The sequence below is a fragment of the Lithobates pipiens genome, unplaced genomic scaffold (assembly GCF_037356315.1).
Source record: "Lithobates pipiens isolate NorthernLeopardFrog02 unplaced genomic scaffold, aLitPip1_a1.2 Scaffold_3, whole genome shotgun sequence".
In the NCBI taxonomy this organism is placed as follows: Eukaryota; Metazoa; Chordata; class Amphibia; order Anura; family Ranidae; genus Lithobates; species Lithobates pipiens.
The window spans coordinates 202525471-202541179 of record NW_027507790.1 but is presented as its reverse complement, the minus strand read 5'-3'; the positions used below and the strand labels follow the sequence as shown (position 1 = coordinate 202541179).

The window sequence follows — 15709 nt, the reverse complement described above, 5'->3', positions numbered from 1 at the left end:
TGTATGTCACGGTGCTGCTGTCAGCGCTGTATGTCACGGTGCTGCTGTCAGCGCTGTATGTCACGGTGCTGCTGTCAGCGCTGTATGTCACGGTGCTGCTGTCAGCGCTGTATGTCACGGTGCTGCTGTCAGCGCTGTATGTCACGGTGCTGCTGTCAGCGCTGTATGTCACGGTGCTGCTGTCAGCGCTGTATGTCACGGTGCTGCTGTCAGCGCTGTATGTCACGGTGCTGCTGTCAGCGCTGTATGTCACGGTGCTGCTGTCAGTGCTCTGTATTACGGTGCTGCTGTCAGATGCCTCTATCACGGTGCATGTGTCATTCCGGTATGTCACGCTGCTGGTGATCATCTCCTGCACCCTCTTCTTTGCCTACCCTGGTCCCTGACCTTCCCTCTCCTCCATTGCCTTCATTAGCTCCATAGTCCTGAATTGTTAGAACAATTTCCCAAATAAAATAAAAATGCTTGTAGTTATCGATCCCAAATTCACCTCATACATGTATTATGTCATTGTCCAGATGGTGGGACTACGTTTTACCCCCTAATAATTACCACGTGGCCGCAAATTCGACATGAAGGTTTGCAAAGTTCGCCTCCCATTGAAGTCAATGGGGCCCGCGGCGAACGGTCGGTTTCGCGAACGTTTGGGTCCGTTCGCATTTCGCGTTCGCGAAACGTCCCGTCGGAAGTTCGTCCATCACTAGTGCTTTCACCTTCTGTCTTCCAATAAACGAATAGTACATGCATCCAGTGCACAAACAGGTATTATCGCAAAAGGCCCAACAGGAGTCCTGGTGGAATTGTACACATATACCCAGGTATATATAGTTATTAATAAAGATACCTCCAGATGAATGTTGCAGCAAAGTTCCTTTGCAGAGGCCCCAGAGGATGATCATGATTCGGTTTCATTCTTTGTGCCAGAGACCTTGTCATAAACCGGATGTGACCAGAACTGTGTGACTACGACAGAGTAAACCAAACATAAGTAGGTGAAAGTAAGTGATTTTATTAAGATAAATGCATATAATGTAAATACACCACCAATACCAGAGTGAGAAAACCGAATAACAGTGACAACCAACCAGTATATATAACAAAGGGGATTCCAGAATTGTATTCAAGCCAGGCCAGGGTCATAAACAGGAGGTCAGCAGAGGGGGGGGGGGGGGGGCAAGGAGAAAGGGATCAGGTAGCAGGACAAGGTTCTAGGAATGCAGGAATGGAAAGGATCAGGTACAAAAGGATCAGGATCAGGATGCAGGAATCAAGGTTCAGGATCAGGGTAACAGGTAACAGGAAAGGGCTCAAGGACAAAACCAAGGCAAACATGTGAGTGCGTGCTGGCTATTTTTAGACACCTGATTGCAGGAGGTGCTGTCTGCTCCACACTGCCAGGATACATCCGCTGGTGGATGCCAGTACTGCAGTCCAAAGATGACATAACATCAGCAGGGAAAAGCTCTCCTAACAGTTCCAAACTGCCAGGAGACACCTGCTGGTGGACCTTGGTACTGCATGCCAAAAGACAGATATTATCAGCGGATGGAACATTTCCTGACAGTACCCCCCCTCAAAGGAGCGGCCTCCGGTTGCTCCAACTGGATGTAATTGTCCATAGTCTATGGCATCAAGGAGAACAATGGATAGGGGTACATCAGGCTGTGCAACAGGCACTTCAGGCTGGGTATCAGGCACTTCAGAGCAGATAGCGTGCGGATTTCTATCCACTTTAAGTCTTTGGGGTTGATTAACTCAAGGCAAACAGGCTGTTTACTTTGGAAGTGATTTTCCCCTGTGCTAGGGTAATTTGCACCACAGCTTTACAAATGCGGTATAGTTCTGTTGACTTCCAACTTCCAGTCATGTCCGTGATTTTTTATTTTTTTTTGCACGTGATTCAGTATTCTTTGCAAAGTGAAATTTCATTACATTCACTAAACTCTGGGGCAAATTTTCTTGCAAAACTAATAGCGTGTTACCTTTAATCTGGAATAATTTGCTCTGACCATACTCTCACATAGCACAGGCCCACATGAGGGGGGTGTAGAAGCTGATGTCTATAAAAGTATTAGAGAGCAGCATCAAAACAATATATGAGGATGACAAACAATCATTCACAATTAGGGCAAAAATTGCCTTATTTCCCCTATTATATGTGATTCCTGTATCATTAGTGCCACCTAGTGACATTAATGCATTATTTCTCCCAGAAATGCCTAAATCGGAAAAAAAATGAGTTATGGCCACTAGATGGTGCTGACAAAATTGAAATATAGAAAGTATGGCACTTTTTACCTTGATTGTGTGAATGTTTATAACATATTTACAATTCATGTTTTATACATAGACCTCCAGGAGTATTGGTGATTGAGGTCCTGCATGCTGTCTCTTGTTAGGTGGAGGGACAATCTCTCTTGGTCAGGGCTGCTGCTGAAAATAAACAGCATTACTGACAGTAGTAATGGAGCACTTTTAATGTAAAGAATTATAGAAATATTTGATTTGCATATTTGTTTGTGACTTTTTGAGTTGCCTCATGTTCTCTGTTAATGCCTCATTTGTACCACTTTACTACTTTAGTTGATGCCACTCTACCAAACATAAAATATCTAGAGCTCTGCTACAGACATTCAGAGCATAGACTCTCTTTTATATCTCTCTTTAGCTGGGCATGTTTGGAATGATGCCTTTCACATCACTGACATGTTGTATGATCCCAGGAGATTAGAGAAGCTAAACAAGGTCATGTCTAGTCAGCATTTAAATAGACAGAACACACCAGCAGCAGAAGTTTCTGAACTTTATCCTAAACTTCATCCATTTTTTGTCTACAGAGGATCTTCTGCGACTGAGTTGTGTACCACTTTTGTTTTTTAATAAAGGGAAACTACATTAGATTTTAAGTGTAATATTTATCAGAAAGAAAATGCTCATATTTTTTTCTATTTCAATTTGTTGTTTTATATACTAATGGCAGCATATCATGTGTAAATTCTCTTTCTAGTGCTCATCTCTAAATGAGTAGGATTTCTGCAAAAAGCCAACATGTAAGTTCAAGCTGAAGCAATAAAAAGCAGGAGCCTATAGTGCCAACACATTCTGTTCACTTAGCACAGCTTTTCTCAACCTTTACAGCATTGAGGAACTCTTGAAATAACACTTGACTTTTCAACCCAAAGTCATGGGGGGTAGCTGCTGTATACGTTGCGAAGCCTCGCACACTTGTGGTCCAGACCCAGTCCATAGGAGAGTTCTGCTATGCAGTGGGCCCTAACTTAGGGTCCCCGGCTCTAGACAAGTAGTCCATACAGCCACCAATCCACCCCTCTGACAGAACCCCCTCTCCCAACTGGCTGCTTCACCTTCCTTCAACTCAAAAGCAAGCTAATTCCTGGACAGTGGAACCAAAGTGGCTGTAGCACGAGCACTGGTGAGAGGGCACTGCCACCATAGACCTGTTGTTCCTAGCAGAGACTGAGCACACAGGACTGGCCATCAAACTGGTGGCCTTTACGACTACATGCAGACTTTACTGGGACTGTAGTTATGTGTACCACCATAAAGACTGGGCCACAACGCTAGCCATATGAAGAACTAAGGCAAAAGACTGTCTCCTCTAATAGCTGCTCTACAAGAACTTTACTTGCTGTCTTTATTAAGGGGAACCTTGAACTATTGTGTAGTCAGTCACAGAGAGTGCACTCTAAGCAGTATTGTCTACTGTGTGCAGAAAAGATATTGCAGTGTTGATCACCATTTCCATTAATCACTACTGTTATACATGCTATTGCTTATTGCTGATTTGTAGATCATCAGGTACAGATCAATCCAACCATATAGATCCCTATTCTAAGCTGCTACAATATAGTGGATTCATTGTCTAGAAGATTGTGTTAGATTTACTCTTGACATGTTCATTTTTGCATACTGTCATCTACTTTACTTAACAATATATTGAATTTCTTGTTCAGTAACCAGTTTGGTGTTTGCTTCCTGATAACGAACCATAGGGTGTGCAGGATATTTACATTTGTGCTCTTAATAATAGTACAATACCCTTTTTGCTTAACCTGGTGTGCCTGAGGGGTTAAGGTCGTTCATAGAATCGAGGCCACAGAACAGAAAATGCAAACTATTAAGCATGTTCTGCAGCTGTGAATCTGTATTTAGTAACAGCTGTCAGTTGGTTTGGTTTAAAATGTATTCCAAACTTACCAGTCCTTAGATGTGGTGGTCGCTTTAGTTTTGATTTTCAAGATTACAATATTTTCAGTAAGAACATGTTTGTAGTCCAGATGGCGTGACAACCATTGGTGCAGTGGAGAAATGAGCGAAGCCATAAAGGGACAGGAAGTGTATTATTCATTTAGTTTTTGTTTTGGGGGTTAGAAATGCTTTAAATAAGGCTTGGGCCAATGAGATGATAATTCTTACCTGTTTCTGCTGGTTGTATCTCAACTTGTTCATTGACATTGTAGTTAGATTTCTACTAAGCAGCAAAAACAAACACCTCATTGTAAGGGTTAATTCTGCTTATATGTCTGGACAATTAATGAGAAATTTTTGAAGCCCCGGAAGCACTCAAATGACCACAAGAGAAAATGGTTTCAAAGAATGCTCAGTTTAATGGTAGTATGGGCTGTACCTTTATACAGGATAAAGACAAAGAAAATAGCACAACTTAAAGGAGGGAGGGAGAACAGAGTTTATGCCATGAAACATAAATCCTATATAAACATGTAGCGTGACATCTCAGACATAATTTAAACTAGGTCATAGATTATGGGATACTGACGGTTGATTTTGTCTGAAAACATAATTTCACAACCAGTTCTTACTGGAACCCACTTAACCTGTGGCCATTGTGACAAACAAGACCTTAAAAGAAAGATATTTGTCTGTCAGCTATTTTTAATGTCTCAGTCTTGCTAACTCTTTCTCGCCCTTCAATCCCCTCTTAAATCACAAAGTGATTTCACCACGATCACTTAAGATTATCTGTGTGGGATCCTTTGGTTGTGTTGTATGATTACAGATACATTGAATAAGCTTGAACAGCATTTTATCAGTAGGGGGGTTTGAGTCCTTTGGACTCTCCACATTGGATTTCCTCCTTTGTCCAGTTACTGTTCCATTAGAAGGGGGGCTGCATATGGCCTTTAGGGGGCCCAAGTCCTCAGGATGATAGATACAGTTAGTAATGATCCATGTGGGCAGAAACACCATTAGTGCCAGCATACAGAGTAGGCACAAGGCTTTACCAGAAGTCTGTGGTGAGAGAAGTGATCGTCTTTTTCAGTCTTTATCACCTGTTTCATTCGCTTTTCGAGGATTTTCATCACCTGCTTCACCTCCTTTATCAGTGTCTTGCTTCTGGGTCCTTTGTGGTACTTTCTTTATCCTCTCGGCATGGGTCCAGGCTCCGGATTGATCCATGGGGACAGCGGTTCTGGTCGCTGCGACTACGCTAATGGGTGGGCTAAAAGGGTAATCTTGCTTCTTGGTCCAGTTCAGCTGGTGAATTATGACCACAACTCTGGGTTGGAACTCATGTGTTGGTTCCTGTGAGGGTAATGGAAAAGAAGAGAATACTTTACCGTAGATGCCATTTAGCTTCTTAATCAAGTTTTGACAAAATACTTCCTGTATCAAACTCAGATCTCCCTGCTCTATTACCAAGGGTTTCCTTATCCAGGCCGTGGGAAAAGGTCAACCCACCAGGATCTCAAAAAGGGACAAGTGATTGGTATTGGAAGGGGTCATTCTTATTTCTGCTAAAACCGCAGGCAGCACAGTTTTCCTTTTGGCAAATGTGCCACCTGTAGCCTTCCTTATTTTATCTTTAATGCTTCGGTTCATTCTTTAAATTATACCTGAACTCTGCGGGTGATATGGAATGTGGAATTTCCACTCTATTTGCAAAGTCTTAACTAGTTTCTGACATACCTTGGAGAAAAAGGCCCGGTCGTTATCTGAATTTATTTGCAATGGACATCCCCACCTGGGTATTATTTTTTGAGTCAGGAATTTTTACAACTGTCCTTGCATCTTCTGGGGTACATACAAAAACTTCTACCCACCTGGAGAACATGTCCACTGTCACTAACAAATATTCCTGTATTTTGCTAAATTTTGGCATGTGAGTGAAATCAATTTTCTAGAGGGCTGGGACAGTGATAATAATGGGGGATTTTAACTACCCAGAAATTAACTGGAGTAATGGCACTGCTGGGACAGTTAAAGGGCAAAAAATGATAAACCTATTACAGGACAATTTTATGGTCCAGTTTATTGAGGCCCCAACTAGGAATGAAGCTCTGTTGGACCTGGTAATCTCAAACCATGCAGAGCTTATTACTAATGTCCAGATAAAGGAACACCTGGGTAGCAGGGATCACAACATGATTTCCTTTGATTTTAGCACTAAACAAGAAATACATACGGGTAAGATAAAAACACTTAACTTCAAGAGAGCAAATTTTCCAAGGATGAGGGCTACTCTCCAGGACTTAGACTGGGAGAGAATATTCGCTTCAATGGGCACAGAACAGAAATGGGAATTCTTCAAAAAGACTGTTTGGGACCTCACTGCAAAGTATATTCCCATGGGCAATAAGTTTAAAAGGCTAAAAACAAAACCTATGTGGCTCACGGCCAAAGTTAAAAAATCTATAAACAATAAGAGAAGAGCTTTTAAAAAATATAAAAATGAAGGATCACTAGTATCATAGAAATGTTACAAAGAAATTAACAGAATATGTAAAAAGGAAATCAAGGATGCAAAAATTCAAAACAAATGACAGAATGTAAAAGATAGTAGGACAAAGCCACAAAAAAATTCTCATAAATATATTAATAGTAAAAAGGACAAGTCTGAGCATGTAGGCCCTTTACAAAATAATCTAGAGTTGGTGACTGGGGACAAAGAGCAGGCAAATTTAATAAACACTTTCTTCAGCTCTGTGTACACAAAAGAGCATGGGGGAGCGCATGTCCATAATGGGGGTGATAGTGACACAGCCCCAAATGATCCACAGTGGCTCAAAAGTGATATGGCCCAGAAATATTTAGACAGAATAAAGGTGGATAAAGCACCTGGCCCTAATGGCATCCACCCACGGATCCTAAAATAATTGAGCTCTGTAATTTCAGAGCCATTGTATCTAATTTTTAGGGACTCATTAATGACGGGAATAGTCCCACTGGATTGGCGCAGGGCGAACGTGGTGCCTAAATTTAAAAAGGGATCAAAGTCTTTACCAAGTAACTATAGACCTGTTAGCTTAACTTCTATAGCTGGGAAGATACTGGAGTGTTTAATAAAAGACCACATCGACGAGTTCTTGCTAACAAAAACACTTTAAGCAACAGACAGCATGGATTCATGAAAGACAGAAGTTGTCAGACAAATCTGATTTCTTTTTATGAGGAGGTAAGTAAAACCTTGGACAGAGGGGTGGCAGTGGACGTGGTATACTTGGATTTTGCAAAAGCGTCGGTACAGTTCCGCACACACGGCTCGTGTGTAAGGTAAAGTCTACAGGTTTGGAAATATCAGTTTGTAAATGGATAGAAAACTGGCTAAAAGACAGAATTCAGAGAGTAGTGGTTAATGATTCTTACTCTGAATGGTCTAAGGTTATCAGTGGTGTACCCCAAGGTTCAGTGCTGGGACCCTTACTTTTTAACATCTTTATAAATTATATTGGGTCTGGGATCAAAAGTAACATTTCTGTCTTTGCAGATGACACCTAGATATGCAGTGGAATAACGTCCTTACAGGTTGTCTCCAATTTACAAGCCGACCTCAATACACTGTCTAATTGGGCGACTATGTGGCAGATGAGGTTTAATGTTGATAAATGTAAAGTTATGCACTTGGGGGATAAGAATATGCATGCATCATACATGCTAGGGGGAGTACAACTGGGGGAATCCATAGTGGAGAAGGATCTGGGGGTTTTGGTAGATCATAAGCTCAATAACAACATGCAATGCCAAGCTGCTGTTTCCAAAGTGAGCAAAGTCCTTTCTTGTATTAAGAGAGGTATGGACTCCAGAGAGAGAGATATAATTTTGCCCCTGTTCAAATCATTAGTAAGACCTCACCTGGAATATGCAGTTCAGTTTTGGGCACCAGTTCTCAAAAAGGGAACTGGAGAAAGTGCAGAGAAGGGCAACCAAACTGATAAGAGGCATGGAGGAGCTCAGCTATGAGGAAATATTAGAGGAACTAAATGTATTCACTCTTGAGAAGAGGAGAATAAGGGGGGATATGATCAACATGTTCAAATATATTAGGGGTCCATATAGTGAACTTGGTGTTGAGTTGTTCTCTGTACGGTCAACCCAGAGGACACGGGGGCACTCTTTACGTCTAGAGGAAAAGAGATTTCATCTTTAAGTACGGAAAGGTTTCTTTACAGTTAGAGCTGTGAAAATGTGGAATAGACTCCCGCCAGAGGTGGTTCTGGCCAGCTCAGTAGATTGCTTTAAGAAAGGCCTGGATACTTTCCTGATGGTACATAATATAACTAGGTACTAACATAGGTAAAGTTGATCCAGGGAAAATCCGATCGTCTCTTATGGGGATCAGGAAGGATTGTTTTTCCCCTGCTGTAGCAAATTGGAGCATGCTCTGCTGGGGTTTTTTTTTTTTTCGCCTTCCTCTGGATCAATTGTGGGCATACAATTGGGTATTTGGATTGTACGGTTATTTTTTAAATTTTATTTATTTGTTTTTATGGTTGAACTGGATGGACTTGTGTCTTTTTTCAACCTGACTAACTATGTAACTATGTGTAAACTGAGAGGTAGGATACAGTAGATGTTCATGTTTGGGCTTGTTTAGTGTTTCCGGGTTATTTCTGATGCATTCAATGCATCTGGACACAAAAGATTTACATAGGGGTAATACATGTAGAATGCGGAAGTCTTGTGTTAACATTTCAGCTGTAGCATTCCATTATTTATGTCCTATGCCATGGTACTGTGAGATGAATAAAGGTGCACTTGCTGTTGATATGCCTGGTTTCCCCTCTTTGGCAATAACCCTGTCAGATCCTATTTATGCCAATAGGCCAGATCTTCTGGTGAAGCCATAGCCTGTAGGTCCAGCAAAACCTGTTTCCAGGGCAAAGCTGGGGGTGTAAGGGGGACATTTGGATAAAAGCTGGGACCGTCAAAGCAGCTTGTTTAGCAGCGGCATCAGCCAGTATATTTCCCTTTGAAATGTCATCATTACTTTATGTGCGCTTTACAGTTAAAGAATGCTATCTTACTAGGTTTGGTGATAGCCTCGAGCAGTGCGGTAACCAGGGAGGAGTGGGTGATGGATTATACATCAGCAGTAATGTAACCACGCCTCTGCCAAATTACTCTGAAGTTGTTTGTGGCTGCGAAGGCATATTTGGAATCTGTGTAAATGTTCACTTTTTGTCCTTTAAAAAGCTGGCACGCTCTAGTGAGGGCAATAAGCTCTGCTGCTTGAGCTGATTTATAAGGGATGGGTTGTGCCTCTATCACTATGTCAAGTAGTTTTACCACTGCATAGCCTGCATAGGAGGTGTGATCATCTGGGTGAGAGCAAGACCCATCCACAAACACAATGTGTGCTCCTTCCATGGGCGTCCGCAGGTAGGGGCAAGGGGGGTCAAGTGCCCCCCCCCTGGAATCAGGGATGAGATCTTAAATTCAACACAGTTCCATCCCTATCGGGGTGTGGGCAGCCCACACCCATGTGCAAGCTGCCAGTGGGGTGACACCATCAAGGTTCTGCCAAGCCCCCCTATCAGTGTAGCGTGACTGCGGACTCTTTTCCGTGCTCAGTCCAGCAGAGAACTCGGCAGCGGTGCTATCAGGTTTACCCCGGCCACGCCCTCCTTTCTCCTGTCAGGGAGAAGAGACGACGGCTCTCACCAGGTTCCTCGCCCAGCTTCCTGCCCGCTCTGTTCCTTCCCTATTGGCCATAACTGTTCCTGCCCGTTCTGTTCCTTCCCTATTGGCCATAACTGAGGGACAATCAAAAGAGACTAGGAGAGGAGAGAATCATAGGACATGTAGTCCCAAAGATTGGTGGCCCCATTTTCCACAGGGAGGAGGATACAGCTTGATTGAGAGATTGAGAGACTGTAGCCTGGGAAAAAAGCTGAGGGAGAGGGTGCTACAGGAAAAAGAACAAGGATTGTGCTGGGCAGAAGCCAGAGAAAGAGAGAGCCACGCTGCCCAGCGCCACCAGAGAGAGAACTACACTGCCCAATGCCACCAGAGAGAGCCATGCTGCCCAGCACCACCAGAGAGAGCCATGCTGCCCAGCACCACCAGAGAGAGCCATGCTGCCCAGCACCACCAGAGAGAGAAAGACTGAGTCACTGCCAGGGTACATACATGCTACACTACTGACCAGAGTCGCCCCACTGGCGCATGAGCGATCTTCCAGCCGGAGGGATCACTGGTGTTGTTTCGCTGGGTCTGGTAAGAGGGCCTGTTGGCCATTATCCATTGCCTATCCTAGGGATTGTACTAAGTCTGCAGTCTCTGACCATGATAATCTGATAATGACATTGTCGAAAAGGGATGGCGCATAGGTGACCCTAAAATTATGCCCCCCCTTGAAAAAAGTTCTGCGGACGCCCATGGCTCCTTCTATGGGACTTGAAAATAAATCAGCTCAAGGTGATGTGTCCTGATGTACAATGTCTAGACAATCATGGGTGGGGACTAACTTGGTTCACCTTTTATCCCAAGCAGGGCATTCAAGATGGGGGCAGGGCCTGCCATGGGGGCGTTGTACCTTATCTGCGGGGAGGGGTTTCTCATGAGGATGACTTCATATCCACTTAATCATTGTGCAGACATGTGTTGGGTATTTTTTAGCAGATACACAATCTGGTGTGTGGTGTGTATTTCCGTAGGATGACCTAATGTAAATGATGTAGCCATTTTTACAGCCAAGGCACAAGAGGCAAAAGCCCTCAGAAATGCCGGCATGCCTTGTACCGCACCTGGGACTACTCTAGAAATAAATGGCTACAGGTTTCATCTTTCCTCCATGCTGTTGTACAAGGACCCCAGCCATGGTTTTAAAGTTTTCCCTTGCAAACAAATTAAACACTTTGCAATATTCAGGTAATCCCAAACCTGGAGACATTACCATAGCAGTTTTAAGATACACAAAAGAATGAACTATTTCAAAATTCCATTTCACAAGGTTAGGACTGTGAGGTAGAGCAGCTTGTCTCAGCAAGTTGTCATAGTAGGAGCAATCAGGTATCCATTGTAACTAAACATACCTAAGAAGGTTAACACTTCCTTCTTGGTATGTGGGCGGGGCTGACCCATGAGAGCTGTAGCTCTCTTGTGACTAATTCACCTTTCACCATGAGACAGAGTAAAACCAAGATATTCAACAGTTTCCTGACACCATTGCAGCTTTTTCTTAGACAATTTGTGACCTGTCTGTGCTAGATGTTCTAACAGTAAAACAGAATCATATCCTTGGGGCAATCAATTCCAGGTTATCTGGCACCCTCTATAGGAAAAAGCTAGTAGTAGTTGTGTCTCTTCGTCAACAGGGACGGAGAATAAGCGTTACTTAAATCAATAACTGCAAAACACACCGCCGAGGCAGTTATAGAGGTAATGAGAGATGGCACATCAGGTACAATAGGGGCAATTGGAATGACAAGGTTATTTATGGCTCGGAGATCCTACACAAACCTGTATGATCCATCACTCTTTTTGACTGGGTTTATAGGAGTATTATAAGGCAATATAATCAGTATTAAAATTCCTTGTTTCAGGAATTGGTCAATAATGGGTCTGATGCATTACTCCTTCTCTTTGGAGAGATGATACTGCTAGTGGTAAACTTGGGATACTCCTTGTTTTAGTTTGGCTTTATAAGGGGTACATACAATGTAGCCTACATCAAGACTGTCTTTAGCCCAGAGGGGGGGTCCTGTGGAAATGGGGGAGGGACTTCAGTTTGAAAGAACAGTGGTGATTCTATGGCTACTCCCCCTCTTCAACTCAAGAAAATTGAAATTTCTAAGACTCCTATTAAATCTCTTCCTAAAAGATTTACCAGGCATGAAGGTATTATCCTGAATGAATGATGTAAGAGTACAGTTCCAGTGACAAAGTCAGTTTTCTCCTGCCTCCTTCATGTACTTCGTGTCCCACTCGGGGACTCCTGTGTACCATGGGAAAGCTTTCTTACCCCCTAGATCTACTGTACATACTATCAGTCAATCCGGGCAGATCGTCTATCACGTACTTGGTAGCAGAGACTGATAGGATGAGAAATGCCTCTCTTATACCTGAGTCAGGGCCCTGATAGTGTAGACAGGAGGCGCAGGAGTACAGAGTCACATGAGTGCCAGAAAGTCTTGCTAGCAGCAGGGCGGATGTCCTTGCTGGGCAGGTGAAGTTGTCAGATGGCTTCAACAGGTAGACAGGTAGGCAGGTAGCTAGTGCTGGTGAGAGCAGGCAGGGTAGCAGGGTCACGCAGGCTGGGTCATACACAGACTTGAAGAGTCGGGGCCCTGATAGTGTAGACAGGAGGCGCAGGAGTACAGAGTCGCATGAGTGCCAGAAAGTCTTGCTAGCAGCAGGGTGGATGTCTTTGCTGGGCAGGTGAAGTTGTCAGATGGCTTCAACAGGTAGACAGGTAGGCAGGTAGCTGGTGCTGGTGACAGCAGGCAGGGTAGCAGGGTCAGGCAGGCTGGGTCATACACAGACTTGAAGAATCGGGTACAGGTCACAAACAGGAATGTAGTCAGGAAGCAATCCGAGTCTGGAACTGATCAGTGAAACTGGAGCCAAAGAAGCAGACAGAAGAATGGTCACTGGAAAAGCTGAGGTCAATGCAGGTGGAGTTCAGGGAATGGTCAAGAAAAGCCAGGTTGATAACTGGAAGCAGGATACAAGTTCACAGGATGCCAGATACACAGGAGGCTGAAGGCAGCATTGAATCTGAGCACTGGCTGGGTTTAAATAGTCTGTTTGGTGCCAGTGTCTGGCACATAAGCGTCGGTGCACATGGGGATGGTCGACAATTTGTACTTGTGCACGAGTTTGCGCATGCCCATATCTATTAGCCAGTGCACAATTCTTACAAGCATGAAAGGCAATCAGTTTTAGCTTGTGCCCAAGAGTTCTAACAGATGGATTATTATGTTTGCTGGCATGTGCATTCTGACATCGTCTATGAAAGAATTTATCAAAAAATAATCCATTCCACATACTCTGGCCGTCTTTACACGTCTCTCCGGGATTAGGTGAGGGGTATTCTTTGCTTCCCCCTTACCCATTCTTAATTTGGTTACAAACTTATACAAACTTACAGAGGGTCATTGTCTCACCTTACAGGACTCTCTTGCAATGTACAACAAAATCTTTAAGCTTTAAACAATATTGTTAAACTCTATACAGTGATAGAAAGAGAAGCAAAAAAGGTTGGTAGAGTCCCCCTGATCATCCGTTCGGCTTCTCCCTTAGGAGCCTCTATTTTTACTATTTTCAAATCAGTCTCCCAAAGGCTTTTACTTTAATGTGCTTCCCAAAAGCACAGCAGTTTCCAATTAACCTCTCTACAATTTTGCACTATACAAGGATGCGGTATTGTCAAAGCCCAGGCAAGAAGAACAGCATCAACAAAGCAGGCACGATTCACTTACCTCAGATGATTATTCCACCTGCTGCCAAGGGTCAATTCTGCTAAGATGTCTGGACGATCAGTGAGAAACTGTCGGAGTCCCGGAAGCACTCAAATGACCACAAGAGAAAATGGTTTAAAAAAATGCTCAGGTTAATGGTAGTATGGGCTGTACCTTTATACAGGATAAAGACATAGAACATTGCTAAACTTAAAGGAGGGAGAGAGGACAGAGTTCATCACATGACACATAAATCCTATATAAACATGTAGCATCTCAGACATAATTTAAATTAGTTCATAGGTCATGAGATGCTGACATTTGAATTTGTCTGAAAACATAATTTCACAACCAGTTCTTACCGGAACCTACTTAACCTGTAGCCATTGTGACAAACAAGACCCTAAAAGAAAGATATTTTTTTGTCAGCTATTTGTAATGTCTCAGTCTTGTTAACCCTTTCAGACCCTTCACTCGTTGATCATAATGTTATTTCTCTTGCAGCACCAACAAAAGGACATGCCTTTTCCAGTGAGCAAAGTTTTCAGTTCTAGATAACCTCATGCCAAGGTTTGGAGTGGACAGCCGAGGCAACCACAAATAGGCCTTTGGGGTATTATTCAATTTATATTTCTCATTGTAGTGTTTTATTTGGTCACCTTACACCAGGGGTCTCAAACTGGCAGCCCTCCAGCTGTTGCGAAACTACAAGTCCCATGAGGCATTGCAAGGCTGACAGTTACAAGCATGACTCCCACAGGCAGAGGCATGATGGGACTTGTAGTTTTGCAACAGTTGGAGGGTCACCAGTTTGAGACCCCTGCTCTACACACATAAAAAAAGTGTTTGCTTTGTTGTTTTAGAAACATTTTGTACAAGTATCTAGCCAGCAGATGTTTTTGGATGTCTTAAGATATAAACCCTTGCAAAAAGCGATTTCCTTTTGCACTCATAAAGCTGTGTACATCATCTTGTAGACACTCTGGATAACTGTTTCCTTAACACCTGAAGAAAGTGCCAAGATTTAAACAAATTACTTCCTTCTACATATGTTTGACTGGGTAGGGCTAAGTGACCAAATATTGAATCAAAAAAGGCATGACATTAAAGTATAAATTTCCTCTTTCAACAACAAAAGTATCATAACATTAGATTCCCTTTTATATATGTACACCGTAGGAGCCACTGTATGGGATGATTCCTTTGCTCTTTGCCTCAACCTTCTCAGGAACCTTCTCAGAAACCTCAGCCTCTCTGACACAACAGGTTGAGTGTACAAACATACAATGCCACTGGAAATCACTGAAAGTAATATTTAATACCCAATAGTAGTGTTATATCAAAGAAAACAGGCACCAAACCAGGTAGTAAAGGAAAAGTTAATATACTGTCCTCTCTATGGTTGGTAACTAGGCAAACATAGCATGTATTAACAATGTAATAACACAATTTAGCATACAAAATGAAAATTATTAACAGTAAGGACTAGGCATAAGATGACATTTGGCATCCAGGCCAGAATAAACAGTAGCAAGGCCACCTCAAGGGCAGTAGTGAGCAGTAGTAAAGTTTAATGTGCTGGAACTATACTGCCAGAGCACATTTATGGCTGCAATGCTAGTGTTGGGGACTTACCAGGACAGAACGGGGGTACATGCGTGTGCACATACGCATGTGCGCTCCTGGGAAAACTGAACAACTGACAACTTGTGTACACCAGCATGCGCCTCAGGTGCGTGTGCGTGCTCGGCGGGTGTGCATGAGTGCGTGTGTGCATATTAGTGCTGTTTGGAGCCAGTGGGCTTTTAAAAGTACTGCAGCTGCACTTGTTACCTGCTGGCTAGCTTGTGTGTTTGCCATGTTACCCAGCTTATCTCATCCAGTTCCAGTTGCTGCTGTTCCTGCATCCATCAGCTCTTCAGGTCGCTGACCTGCTTCTGTTCCTGCTGTCATCTGCAGTTCCAGCCTACCCTGGAGGATCATCACCCTGCTACGGTGCCAGCTGCTACAACTTCCACAGTCACTCCTACCCCACTGTGCTCATGAGA

General features: G+C 43.2%; 1 long non-coding RNA gene across 1 annotated transcript; it reads right to left on the bottom strand.

Moving 5' to 3' along the window:
* Positions 1–4605: 4605 nt before the first annotated feature.
* On the bottom strand, positions 4606–14997 carry LOC143940894 (uncharacterized). Its single transcript, XR_013263951.1, has 2 exons — positions 13683–14997; positions 4606–5565 (listed from the first exon to the last, which is right to left on the bottom strand). It is a non-coding gene; the product is annotated as an uncharacterized LOC143940894 (long non-coding RNA).
* Positions 14998–15709: the final 712 nt, after the last annotated feature.